Source organism: Rattus norvegicus, chromosome 3, assembly GCF_021556685.1.
Source record: "Rattus norvegicus strain SHRSP/BbbUtx chromosome 3, alternate assembly SHRSP_T2T, whole genome shotgun sequence".
Classification (NCBI taxonomy): Eukaryota; Metazoa; Chordata; class Mammalia; order Rodentia; family Muridae; genus Rattus; species Rattus norvegicus.
The window spans coordinates 21,724,278-21,737,930 of NC_141536.1; the positions used below are offsets into that span (position 1 = coordinate 21,724,278).

The 13,653-nt window shown below is 47.2% G+C and overlaps 2 pseudogenes; both read left to right on the forward strand.

The window, feature by feature from the left end:
* Positions 1-162: 162 nt before the first annotated feature.
* Positions 163-1,769, forward strand: Alg11-ps3 (ALG11, alpha-1,2-mannosyltransferase, pseudogene 3; annotated as a pseudogene).
* Rps20-ps10 (ribosomal protein S20, pseudogene 10) lies at positions 2,076-2,595 on the forward strand (annotated as a pseudogene).

A 13,653-nucleotide genomic window follows, 5' to 3' on the forward strand; every position in this document is an offset into this window, starting at 1 on the left:
TGGGATGCTCCTGCCTGCATTTAGAAAGGGCCTTTCTACATCAGTCAACCTAATCTAGAAAAAAATCTCAGACAGGCCCAGAGATTTGTTTCCATGGTGATTCTAACTTCCAACAAATTTAGACCATTAAGATTAACCACACTGGGAGGGGAAGGGTGGGTTAAGATGGCGGCGGACACAGGGAGCTGGTGTGTGTACACAGTGCTGCGATTTTTTTTTTATTCACTCTTCTTTCCTGGACTAGTTATATGTGGAGTTCTGTGCATATATTTGGTCACTGGCCTTTGGGTTATCAGGAGACATCTACAGAAAAAGAAAAAGTCAGCCTCGACCAGCAAAAACGGAAAAGATCAAATGGTGGTTGCATTTTCCCACCCATACTGCAATGCAGGCGGAGGAGGCAAGAGAGTTCTGTGGTGTGCTCTGAGAGCCCTGCAGAAAGAAGTAGGTATCCTGATGTGGTTTATGTTGTGTACACTGGTGACATTAATGTTAGTGGTCAACAGATACTAGAAGGCGCTTTCAGAAGGCTTAACATCAAGTCGGTTCACCCAGTGCAGTGTATTTTCTTAAGGAAATGCTACCTGTGGAAGAGTCTCGCTATCCTCCCTTCCCATGGCTAGGCCAAAGTCTTGGATCCATTCTTCTTGGCTGGGAAGCTCTGATGCAGTGTGTTCCCGATGTGTACATTGATTCGATGGGATACGCCTTCACACTCCCTCTGTTTAAATATGTGGGAGGTTGCCAAGTTGGGAGCTACATTCACTATCCCACTGTCAGCACCGACTTGCTGTCTGTCATGAAGAATCAAAATCCTGGGTTTAATAACGCTGCTTTCATTAGCAGAAACGCTCTCCTCAGCAAAGCAAGGCTCATCTATTACTATTTATTTGCTTTTATTTGTGGCCTTGTTGGATCGTGCAGTGACATTGACATAGTTAATTCTTCTTGGACACTAAACCATAGTCTCTCACTGTGGAAAGTTGGGCTTGCACTAGCATTGTTTATCCACCTTGTGACGTGCAGACATTTCTGGACATCCCTTTACATGAGAAAAAGGTGACCCCAGGGCATTTACTGGTTTCCATTGGCCAGTTCAGGCCGGAAAAGAATCGTGCTTTTGTGGATCAAAGCCTTTGCTAGGTTGCTAAATGAGAAGGCAGCTGAGTCCCGCCGTTCTCTAAAACTTGTCCTTATTGGAGGGTGTCGCAACAAAGATGACGAGTTTAAAGTAAACCGACTGAGAAGACTGTCTGAGAATTTGGGAGTTCAAGAAAATGTGGAATTTAAAATAAACATGAATTGAAGGATTACTTGACTGAAGCAACAATTGGTCTGCATACCGTGTGGAACGAGCATTTGGGGATTGGAGTTGTCGAGTGTATGGCGGCTGGTACAATTATCCTCGCACACAATCCCGGAGGCCCAAAGCTTGACATTGTCATTCCTCATGAAGGACCAATAACTGCATTTCTGACTGAGAGCAAAGAAGGCTATGCTGAAACCATGGCCCATATTCTCTCTCTGTCCCCAGAAAAGAGACTTCAGTCAGGAAAACTGCTAGAGCATCTCTGAGCAGGTTTTCCGACCAGGAGTTTGAAGTAGCATTCCCGTGTTCCATGGGAAGCTGCTTACTTAATGCCCGGTCTGCACGTTCTCCATGTTTCATACAACGTAGAGCTGGAGACAGTGGGAGAGCTGGGCTTGGTGTGTGCAGTCCCCAGTTCATCTCCAGCACCAAAAGTAAAAGGAAATACCTTCACATGTAAATATTTTCTAACTTTATTCTTTATTGTAATAAAAGCACCCTGAACAATTAAAAAAAAGATTAACCACACTGGTGTGCTTCTATAATATTTGAAGTTGTAAGCCAAGATTAGTATAAGAACCAACGGAATGGCATAGCTAGTAAAGGTGTGCCATCCTGGCAACTTGAGTTCAACCCCTGGACCCACACAAATGCAGAAGTAGAGAAATGACTCTACAAAGTTGTCCTGACCTCTACACTTGGCACATATGCTCCCTCTTTATTCCATGAATACATACATGAAATAATAACTTACATGCGATTAATATCCTTTCCGAGACCTGTGGTGCGTGCTGTGGAGCCTTGTCAAGTCTGCTCTGTCCTGACTCACCGCTGTTCGCTCCTGCTGAGGAACAAGTCGGTCAGGAAGCTACGCCTCAGCCATGACATTTAAAGATACCGGGAAGACTCCCGTGGAGCCCGAAGTGGCGATTCACCGGATTCGAATCACGCTCACCAGCCGCAACGTGAAGTCGCTGGAAAAGGTTTGTGCGGACTTGATCAGAGGCGCAAAGGAGAAGAATCTGAAAGTGAAAGGACCAGTGCGCATGCCTACCAAGACACTGAGAATCACTACCAGAAAAACCCCTTGCGGTGAAGGTTCCAAGACGTGGGATCGTTTCCAGATGAGAATCCACAAGCGACTCATTGACTTACACAGTCCTTCAGAGATTGTTAAGCAGATTACTTCCATCAGTATTGAGCCTGGAGTGGAGGTTGAAGTCACCATTGCAGATGCCTAAGTCAACTGTTTAAATAAATTGACTTAATTGTTTAAAAAAAAAATGCGATTAATATGGAGTATTTGGGAGGCCCCAGTGAAATCATGAGTCTTTAGAATAGAAGCACAATCAAAAGAAGCAGAATTTAAAATGTACAACAGAAGTTGTCATGGTGGTACATATCTTTAATTCTAGCACTCAGGAAGCAGAGGCAGAGGCAGAGGCAGGAGGATATCTGAGTTTGAGGCTAGCCTGGTCTACAGAGTGAATTCCAGGACAGCCAGGGCTACACAGAGAAACCTTGTCTCCAAAAACCAAAAACAAAAAGTAAACAAAAGCAAGCAAACAAACAAAAAAGTGTGACATAGACATGTAGAAAAGGCAAAACAAAAAACAAAAACAAAAAACAAAAACAAAAACAAAAACCAAACAGAAAAAACAAAAATCCTGTGGTAGAAGGGGTGACCCTGGGAGTGTATTGGCCTGCCTTCCTGGCAGGGGCCCATGAAAAGCATAAGAAGGAACTGGACCCTTTTCAGTGTGAGGCCCAATTTCTGGTTACAAGTGGCAGGGGTCCTTGGTCCCACCACTTGGAGACAGAACCTGGCCAGCATTCTAAATGTGCTTATATATACATGCTCCAGGTTCCTAGGGAAGGCAGACAGCACCCAGAGCAGAGGACACAGCAGAGTCATGCTAGGCTCCTACCCACCAGACCTCAAAGTCGTCATGTATGTGACTCAAGGCTATTCACGGTCATTGTAACTCCTCATGGAGGAGTGTCTAAAGGCAGGAAAGGGACCAGCGGCATCCTCAGAACCCACCTTTACGTGCCAGGCTGTCAGCCAGAATTGCTTTCTCCTGGGCCATGGCCAAGCCCAGCAGTGGTGTGATAGGTGGTTCCCATACTCGGGACACACTATAGCTCCCTACACTCCACCCTGCATATTATGGTTTTTAAAGATAATTTTATCACACTTATTATTTTGTGGTGTGTGTGTATGTGTGTGTTCTGTGTGTGCACACGCACGTGCATGCATGTGTCGGTGTGTCTGTATGTGTCTGTGTCTGTGCCAGGGCCCACATAGGGAAATTAGAGAAAAATTCCAGCATCAAATCCCCCCCCCCCCACTATCTAAGACTCAGAAATGAAACTGAGGTCTTCGGGCTTGGCAGTAAGCACCTTACCCACTGAGCTATCTCACCAGACCTCCACAGTCTGTCTTGTTCATTTGCATGGCTGTACTCAAATATCCAGAAATTCCCTAAGCCTGCCCATTTCCCTGGGATTGGCATAAAACGGGATCCACAGAAGTCCTCAGCAATCGTAGAGTGGGATCCTGAGAGGAGGTGACGCAGGAGGAGCAGGCTACCAGCACTTTATGGCTGCTTTAGGCAGGACTCCTTACCAGCCCACGCGTGGCCATAGGCCCTGATACCTCTATGAGCCACTTGTGCTTTAGACTGACCATCATCAGATGTTTTTAATCCTTAAAACGTGTGTGCGTGGGGCTGGAGAGATGGCCCAGTGGTTATGAGCACTGACTACTCTTCTGGAGGTCCTGAGTTCAAATCCCAGCAGCCACATGGTGGCTCACAACCATCTGTGATGGGATCTGATGCCCTCTTCTGGTGTGCCTGAAGACAGCCACAGTGTACTTATATATAATAAATAAAATAAATCTTTTTTAAAAAAAAGCATGTGTGCATGTGTATTTGTTAAGTCCCATTTGCATGTCGAGTTTTTTATGATGTGATCACGTGACCCACATCTTCACAACTTTTCGACTCTGAAACCCTAAAGTTAGGAGAGCTGCTCTTCTCACCAAAAGGGCATCCCAGCGAGAGCTCTGAAAGGCCCAGATAGCTTCACACGCTGTGGTGCAGGCCCTATCGGATGAATTCTGTGTAACCTGTTTGCTGTCAAGGCCAGGCGTTAGAGTGAAGGGGAACTCCCTACAGGTAGGTCTGTGTAAGTGGGTTGTCTTCGTGGGGAGTGATGGATACCTTCAGTATTTATTGTGATTAGTTTTTCCGGCTCACACACCCACACTCTCCCTGTTTGATAGTCTGTCTTGGAGAAGGGCTCCTGAGCCATTTCTCAAAAGCCAAGACCATGAAGGAGCACTCTGGTATGAGTCTGACTTTTCTAGGGAAGGCCACTGGACTCAACAGGTGTGGGTCAAGAGGACAAGGACCAGGGACTCCAAGGCCACCTCCTGGGAGTACATTGAAGCCAACACCTCCAGGCACTCTTAGAGGTCATGTGACCCAGAGTTACACTGGGGTCAAAGTCTGCCTCCTCAACCCCAGCTGTGACCACTTGGTTTCTCTTTGATCTGCACCTCCTTCACCACTGCCTTGGCTCTTTCCCTAAACCTTCCCTGCCCTCTCCTTCCACTTACTTAGCCCACCTCAACAGCTCCCACCACACTCAGCCAGGGATGAAGGTATCACTCCTTGCATCCTGGTGACAAGCTTCCCCTGGGGCAATGTTTAAAAAAAAAAAAAAGATCAGAAACAAATGGATCAGATTTGAACTGGTGAAATAGAAGCCTCCCTCCAGCTCAGAGCTCCACCCTGCGTGCCTTCCTCACTCCAGTACCTACCCAGTGACGTGTCCATCAGTAAACCACCCTCTGGGTTCCTGTCTGGGGCCATGAGCCCAGAATTAGCTTCTCTGTAGATTACAAACAACTTTCCCCAGATCAGGACAGGGCTAGTGTCCCTGAAAGACTAAGGCAAGAAAAACAAACTTTTAATTTCTGTTATTTACTTTTCATTTATTTAATACGTATTCGTTAAAATTGTGTTTGCATCCCGTGAGTATAGTCACATTTGTTGCTCAGCATGGAAAACCAGCATGTTCTGAGAAACACATCATTTTGGAGGTCCTGTCTTTGGGTAGACACCACAGTACTCAGACACAAGCCCAGTTCCGTTAGCCTGTACCTCTCTGCTCTGAGGTCCAGACAGCAAAATTATGTACTGAATGCTGAGAGTAATTGTGATGTAATGAAATTGTGTATAGTTTTAAATGTACTTTGGTGTTTTGCCTGAGTGTATGCCTGCATGAGGGTGTTGAATCCCTAGAATAGGAGTTAAAAACAGTTCTGAGCTGTAGGTGCTGGGAACTGAACCTGGGTCCTCTGGAAGAAAAGCCAGTGCTTTTAACCACTAAGTCATCATTTTCAACTCCCATTATTTTCTTAACAACAACAACGACAACAAAAACAAACAAATGACAACTTTTTTTTTTTAAAGGATTGTCATATAGCCCAGACTGGCTTCGAACTCACTATATAGAGGTTAATCTTGAACGTCTGATCATCCTGTCTTTATCTCTTGTAGATCGAGATTATGGGCATGGGCTACCATGGCAGGTTTATGTGCTGGGAATCAGGGGCTCCAGGTACCAGCTCAGGACCTAGTGGGCAGGAGGGGGTCCAGTGTGTTGGAGAGGATTGGAAGGATGGTGGGAGAAGGGGAGGGGACACTACTCTTACCAGACTTCGCTGGACCTCACAGAGACCAGTATTTCTTTTTGGAGGGCACTGGGAGGATCAACAAGCCCTAAGTCTAGATTCCAGAACCATGAGCACCAGGACCTCCACGCAGGGAGATAAAAGCAAACGTAGGATATACTGAGAATAGGCAAAGCCGAAAGGAGGGACTTGGGGACAAAGAGAGGTACTTTGCCTATTTCTGGAGACACTCAGACGGAGCCCTAGCCTTAGTAGAGAAAGGGGGAAAAAAAAAAAAGCCTTGGCTAGTGGCCGGGGACCGCCCAGTCCTCACTCCCCCACCCCTACCCCCACCCTCCCCTGGTCTCCTCACTCCCCTCCGCCTTCCTGCTGTCCAAGAAGCAGTGATGAAGTTGGAACCAGCCTCTCCGGGATGGCTTGCAGGCTTTCAGACCGGATTGGCACGCGGCCGTCGAGCAGTTGGTGGCAGGAGCCAGGGGACGGGAGAGCAGGTTTTCGCTGGAGGGGACGTGAGCTTTATTTCCCTCTTGGTTGCTGACAAGGAAGCAGCTGGCCTTCCCTGATTATTTTTACCCGGAGTCACAGCCGTAGCTGCCGAGGCTCCCCCAGCGCCCGCCGCCGCGCGCCCCTCTCAGCCGCGCGCCACCAGCGCCACCTGCCGCCACCTCGTGCAGCCGCAGAGAGGGTACCCAAGCCCTCAGACCATTGCTGGCCACTGGCCTCTGTACTCTCCTCCTCACTCCTCCCATCCCTTCTCTTTTGGTTTTGGGTCATTGTCGTTGTTGTTTGAGAGACAGACTTGCTTTGTAGCCCAGGCTGACACTGGACTTCCTACTCTACTGATTCTGGGTCACAGCCATGTCACTAGACCTGGCCACAAATATGGTTTCAGTCCAGAGGCTGACCCTAAGTATTATTTTACAGTTATCACAACACATCCACATCTGTAGAGTCCACCGTCAAAAGCTAGGTACATTGGGGTTCGAGAGGGCTCAGTGGTTACAAACCCTTGCTGCTCTTCCGGGCTTGGGTTCCCAGCACACACATCTTTTGCCTTACAGCCAGCCTGTGACACTGTTCCAAGGGATGTGATGCCCTCTTCTGACCTCCTCAGATACCTGCCCCCATGTGGCGTTCACTCACACAGACACATACGTACACATAAAAGATAAAAGTAAATGTAAGGAGGGAAAAACCTGACACGGTGTCAATACACAGGTGGAAGGAAGGGGCTTGCCTAGAACCACGCGAGATTAGGAAAAATGATATTTGAATCACAGTCTACCTGGCTCTAAATCTTGGCACCACCCATTTGTATCTGTCACAGTGCTTTTAGTGAGCGGGGACTTGCTTTCCTCGTTGGTAGGTGAGGTGGGGAGCCACTCCACAGTGCCAGGAACTCAGAGTCTACAGCATCACTGTTGCTGCTCTGTCTGCCCAGAGAGATCATCTTTGGACATGCTTCTAGTTCACAAGAGCTACTGAAACTCTGGGCATCTCACCAGAATTCAGGGTGGGGGTAGAGGGTAGGAGGAGGTGATGTTTGAGGTTATGATAACCCCCTTTATCAGGAAATCGAAGTATTTTCCCTATTTTCTACCCCCTACACACACACACACACACACACACACACACACACACAAACCCTGTGGGTTCCATCTCAGTGGTAACATGACTACCCAAAACTGTGAGGGAGGCTGAGAAAAATCAACATTTCTCGGATAAGGAGGAGGGAAGTAACAACAGTTGCTGGGTCAGCAGCCGCAGTATCTGCCCCAACCCACGTGAAGTTGTATTTAGTTGCAATTCTATCACACAGAGGTTTAATTCTTGCTTCCTACTCTGTTCTTTTACTGTGTGGCCACTTGCAGTTGCCTTATCATGGTGTTTTGGTTTGGGGCTTTTTGAGACAAGTCTCACTGTGTAGCTCTGGCTGGTCTAGAATTCCCTTGTAGATCAGGATAGCCTCCGAGTTACGGCAATCCTCCTGTGTCTCCCTCAAAAGTGCTGGGACGATGGAGATGCATTACAATCCTCCGCACTATGTCGTCTTGATAATTTCCATTTTTCTTTTCTTTTCTTTTCTTTTTTTCGGAGCTGGGGACCGAACCCAGGGCCTTGTGCTTGCTAGGCAAGCGCTCTACCACTGAGCTAAATCCCCAACCCCAATAATTTCCATTTTTAATGGCTTACTTATTTCTTCAAGTGAATATATCACAGGGTATTTATAGGGCATTTAAAGAGATACATTTTTTCAACGCACCTGTGTGTGTGTGTGTGTGTGCAAGTGCACATGTGTGTACATACAGAAGTTGGAAAGCAAACTGGAGTGTCATCGTCAAGAAAAGAACCCACTTCTTTTGAGCCGGCTCTCTCATAAATCTGCAGGTACCAGTTAGACAAGGCTAGCTGGCCAGTGACTCCCAGGGGATTTCTTTCCCTGTCTCCCCAGTACTAGGATTACAAATATATGCCCAGATATTGCTTGTTCTTGTTGTTGATTTTTTGAGGCAGGGTTTCTCTGTGTAGCCCTGTCTATCTCGGAACTCACTCTGTAGACCAGAGACTCACTGCGTGCCTGTCTCCGGTGTTAACATGGAATTAAAGGCATGCGCCATCACCATCTGGCTTGCCTGGGTGTTTCAAGTGGTCCCTAGAGAGCAAATGCAGGTCTCTGTGCTCGCAACAAATACTATACCAACTGAGAAATTCCTCCAGGCTTTGAGCCTACCATACTTTTTTAGGATTGTAGAGAATATTCTGAATACTACTTTTAGAAAATATTTTATTATTTATTCTTATCCTATGGGTATGGATATTTTATGTTTGCCTGCATGTATGTAGTATACCATGTGCATGTAATACTCTGTAAGACCAGAAGAAGGCATCAGGTCCTCTGGAACTGGAGTTGCAGATGGTTGTGAGGAACCATGTAGATTCTGGGACCTGGGTCCTTTTAGGAGCAGCAAGGGCTCTTAACCAGTGAGCATCTCTCCAGCCCCATTATCACTACTTTTCTGCACAAAGCATTCACCATTGAGTGAACTCCCCAGCATCTAAGACTGCAGCATCTTTAGTGCTACAACACTATTCCATCGATCTCCAAGAGGGCTGTGCTGTTTTACACTGTAGCGGTACCTAAGTATATTCACTGATTTCATCATTACTTTGCCAGCACAGAATTTTATGATTTTAAGAGACTTTTTTGGTTAAATTAGTATCATGAAATGATGTAAATTGCTGTGGTTTTATTCCTTTAATCAAAACTGAAGAGGAAAATTTCTCTTACAGTATTTGTTTATTATTATTATTATTATTATTATTATTATTATTATTATTATTATATTTAGCACAGGGTGGTCTAGAACTTGGTACTCTATAGATCAGGCTGTCCATGAACTCAGAGATCTGCCTCCTTCTTCCTCCTCAGGGCTGGGACTAAAGGGGTGCACTACCATACCCACCTTCCCAGTGGCATTTTTGTCCTTCCTTCCCTCCTTCCCTTCCTTCCTTCCTTCCTTCCTTCCTTCCTTCCTTCCTTCCTTCCTTCCTTCCTTCCTTCTCATGGCTAGCAATAGAACAAAGGGTATCATATACACCATGCAAATGTTCTTCCACTAAATATCACCCTGATGTCCAGCAGTTTTTACTTTTCTCTTTTTATATATACAACATACATGTCCGAAGATATGGAATGCAGAAGTCAGTGTTGTCAGGCATGTTCCTTTATGGCTTGGTTTTTTGAGACAGTGTCCCTCACTAAACTTTGACATTTCCATTTCAGCTTGGTTGGGATCCCCGCCTTTGCCCCCTGAGGACTGAGGTCCTCATACACACCAATAAGCCTAGCTTCTAGTAGATACTGTGAATCTGAGCTCAGGTCTTCATGTTGGACGTCGAGCATTCTTACCCCTGAGCCGGCTCCCCAGCCCCATGCTTGGGGTTAAACTTACTCAGTACTTGTCCTCTTTCTTTGGTGAAGTCTTTGCTCATCTTTTGAGGTGAGAGACTCATTTTTCCCAGCATGATGATGGGCCACCTCTCTGCACCCACCGCTTTTCACTGTCTCATTGGGTCTTGTGAGCTCCTGGGTGGAGGCCAGGACCCCAGGTCCCAGATGGGGGGGGTGGTCTGGGCTCATGAAGTTCATGCAGATGTTGAAAGCAGGTTCTCTGGGTCCAAGTTCCATCCCCAGAAAAGTCTTCTCATCCCCAGAAAAGCAGATTTTATGTGCTGAAGCTTGCATAGCATCCCACCCACCCCGTCAGAATACACAACTCGGTGCTCTTTGGTGAATTCGCAGTTGTTCAAACTTATCACAGTCCATTTACGAACATTCTTGTCACCACACAAAGAAACATTATGCCTAGTGTTCAGAGCCACCAGCCCAGTGAAAGTAAAAATCTCTTTAAGCTTAGAGAAAAGAGGTGCCATGGACTTGCTGTCTGCCTTCTAATACAAATAAGCATGGTTAGCTTTTCATTTGTCTCTTTGTCTCATGTATCCCAGGCTACCCTCAACACTAAGTAGTTTAGAATGACCTTAAAGTTCTGATCTTCTGTCTGCACTTCCCAAGTGCTGCAACCCCTGCTGGCCTGGTTTATGCAATGCTGGAGATGGAGTCCTGGCCTTTATGCCTGCCAGGAAAGCACTCTACCCATTAAGGTTCACCCTCAGCACAACTTAATGAAACTATGTAGTACAGGCTGGCCTTGGACTCCCTGTGTAGCTCTAGGCTAGCCCCAAACTTGTAGCAATCCTCTCATTTCAGTCCTTTAAGTACTGGGATTTCAGACCTATGTTATACCCAATTTCAAATGATCATGTATTGTGCACTTGCTGTGTGCTGGGCACCAAGATGTAGATGTCACAGATAGACCAAGAGCAAAGACTTGTCCCACTATGGAATGGCAAGGACTGGATGAAGAATGTCCTAATGTGCAGGAAAGACCATTGCATCTGCCTCCAGAAATATCCTAGAAGCAGGTGGGGACAGGCAGCACACATACACACACACACACACACACACACACACACACACACACACACGGGGTGGGGGGTAATACTAAATACTTGTCAGTGGGACAGGTGTCAGGCCTTAGAGGGCCCATTAGGCAGAGTCACATCAGCCCCCACCGAAAGACACAGATCAGACCTGAGTCACAAGGTTTCCACCTGAGTCCGCTCAGCTCTGTGGATCCGAAGTGCCCATTCTGTCCAGCTCAGCCCAGGTACTGGAGCAGATGTGCGGTAGGCAAACTACTTGGTGTTTGTAGGGACCAGTAGCTCCTAAAACGGCTCAACATGGTGGGGGCATGAAGACAACCTAGAGAGGTCTTAGCTGAGATGTAGAGGACGAGGAAATATGAACCAGAAAAGACCCAGAGGTTTCTGCCTCCTCCTAGGTTCATCTTGGTCAGAAACTGAGGGAACAAAGGCAGGAGAAGGAGAGGGACAGACCTGGATGGGTCATGGTAACCATGGGAGGGTTGCAGGACTTTCTCCTGGAAGTGCTAGGGGCCACAGGAGAGTTTAAGGAAGGGAAGAAACTTGAGACAGACACTATGGACCTCATGTGCCAAGGCCAACAGGATGTGTCTAGTGTGGAAGCCAATCTCCTCAGAGAAAATCCGTGATCCTGACAATCAAAAACCTCTTCTACCCTCAGAGAAAGAGGTGACTCCGCCTCAGATGGAGAGACTGTCAAAGTCACGAGAGAGTTGGTGACGTCCAACCTCATTCCTGGTGACCTTGAGGTGAAAAGGTCCATGTGTCCTGCTGCCTTCTGGGTCAGCTGAAGGTCTGAGACTGGGCCAGGCTCAGGTCCAGAGAAGGGCCAGTGTCCTCAGGTCACCCCTGAGGTGCCCCTGGCTGTTTGTACCCTTCCCATTTCCCCCTAAACAACGGGCCTGAGATGCCTGATGACTATCAGTCCCTTCAGCCTCTGGAACCATAGCCAGAGACAATGGGCATGCCATGACCGACGCAGATTTGATGGATGACGCTCACTGGCAGCAGGGAATCACCCAGTGTCTGGGAAGAACAGACTGGGTAGATCTGCTTGCTGGACAGGGCCTGGGTCGGGGCCTATAGATCACTCCAGTGCTGCTTGGCCATCTTCAGGACTGACCCCTGCAGATGCGGTCACTGAAGGGGGAAGAGGGTTGGAAGGGAGCCTAGGCAAGGGCCCTGTGGAGAAGACAAAGTTGTATCAGGCTACAGCTTTTCTGTGTCAGTAAGAGTGAGGCCAGCATGCACATGAAAGAGACTGGTGTAACGGCATGCAGAGAAAGATCACAGCTAGGTGACAGACAGGGAGTCCACACCTTCTTTGAAGAACCTATTTTCTCTCGGGGATCAACTTGCGCATGTGTAAAATGGGCTCCTGTGTTGAGTTAGTCTGTTTTGCAGTGCTATAACAAGGCAACTGAGGCATATAAAGAAAATAAGCTCATTTTGGCTCAAGGTTATGGAGACCCAAGGTTAAGGGGCTGCATGTGGTATCGGCTTTCTTGCTGACAGTGGAGAGGAGTGCGTGGAGAGATGTCAGAGTGCCTTCCCACTCCCCACCCCCACCTTTCCTTAAAGCCACAAGGATTTAAGCCTGAGCACACCCAGCCTAATCACCTTCCCAAGTCTCCATTCCCCGATAGCAGAGCCACATTAAATGCCCATTCCCTAAATGCTACACAGTGGAAATTAAATATCAGCGCAGGAAGCCTAGGCGGACACACTGAAACCAAAGCCAAGGATAGGGAAAGGGCCCTGACAACCAGGCAGAAGAGGGTTTCTTTTCCTGCTTTTTCACTGGCTCTGGACGCTTGGGCTGGATAAGGTGAGGGAAGCCAAAAATAGGATAACCGTGTCCTACCTATACTCTGTTGGCCCCCAAACACACTGAACTCTGCCCCAGATGTTTATCTGGATATTTTTGTTTCTTTGGACTTGGGGGTGGGGGGCGGTATTTGCAATATTTGGTTTCTGAGGCAGGGTTTTCAGTGTAACAGAGTCCTGGCTGTCCTAGACTCCCTTTGTAGGACATGTTGGCGTCTTAGTCACAGAGATCCCCCTGCCTCTGCCTCCTGAGTGCTGGAATAAAAGGTATGCTACACTATACCCAGCCTGTTTGGTTTTCAGACAGGGTCTTCTGTAGCACAGGCTGACCTCAGACTCACAATGTGGCTGATGCTGGCCTTGAACTCCCAATCCTCCATCCTGCCTGTGAATCGATCCTGAAATTTACATATGTGCAGCAATGCTCAGTTCTGATTTTTTTTTTTTTAACTTTCAAGCCCAGAGAGAAGTTGGGAAATGAGAACCAGTGTGTCATTTGCCTCAATTTCCCTCTCTTCTAAAAGAAAGCCCAGCGTGGCACATAAATAATAACACTGGCGTGTGGAGGCTGAGGCAGGAAAACCACAGGTTTTAGGCGACCCTTGGCTACGTATGGCTGCCCATGCCTTTGATCACAGCATTCAGGGGGTGAAAGACAGGCTGATATCTGTGAGTTCAAGACCACCCTGGTCTATGTGGCCAGCCAAAGCTACAAAATGAGATCCCATCTCAAAAACAAACAAACAAAAAACAATGAGATTAAAAATAAACTAGCGCAGTTTAAAAGACATGGAGCTAGCACCCC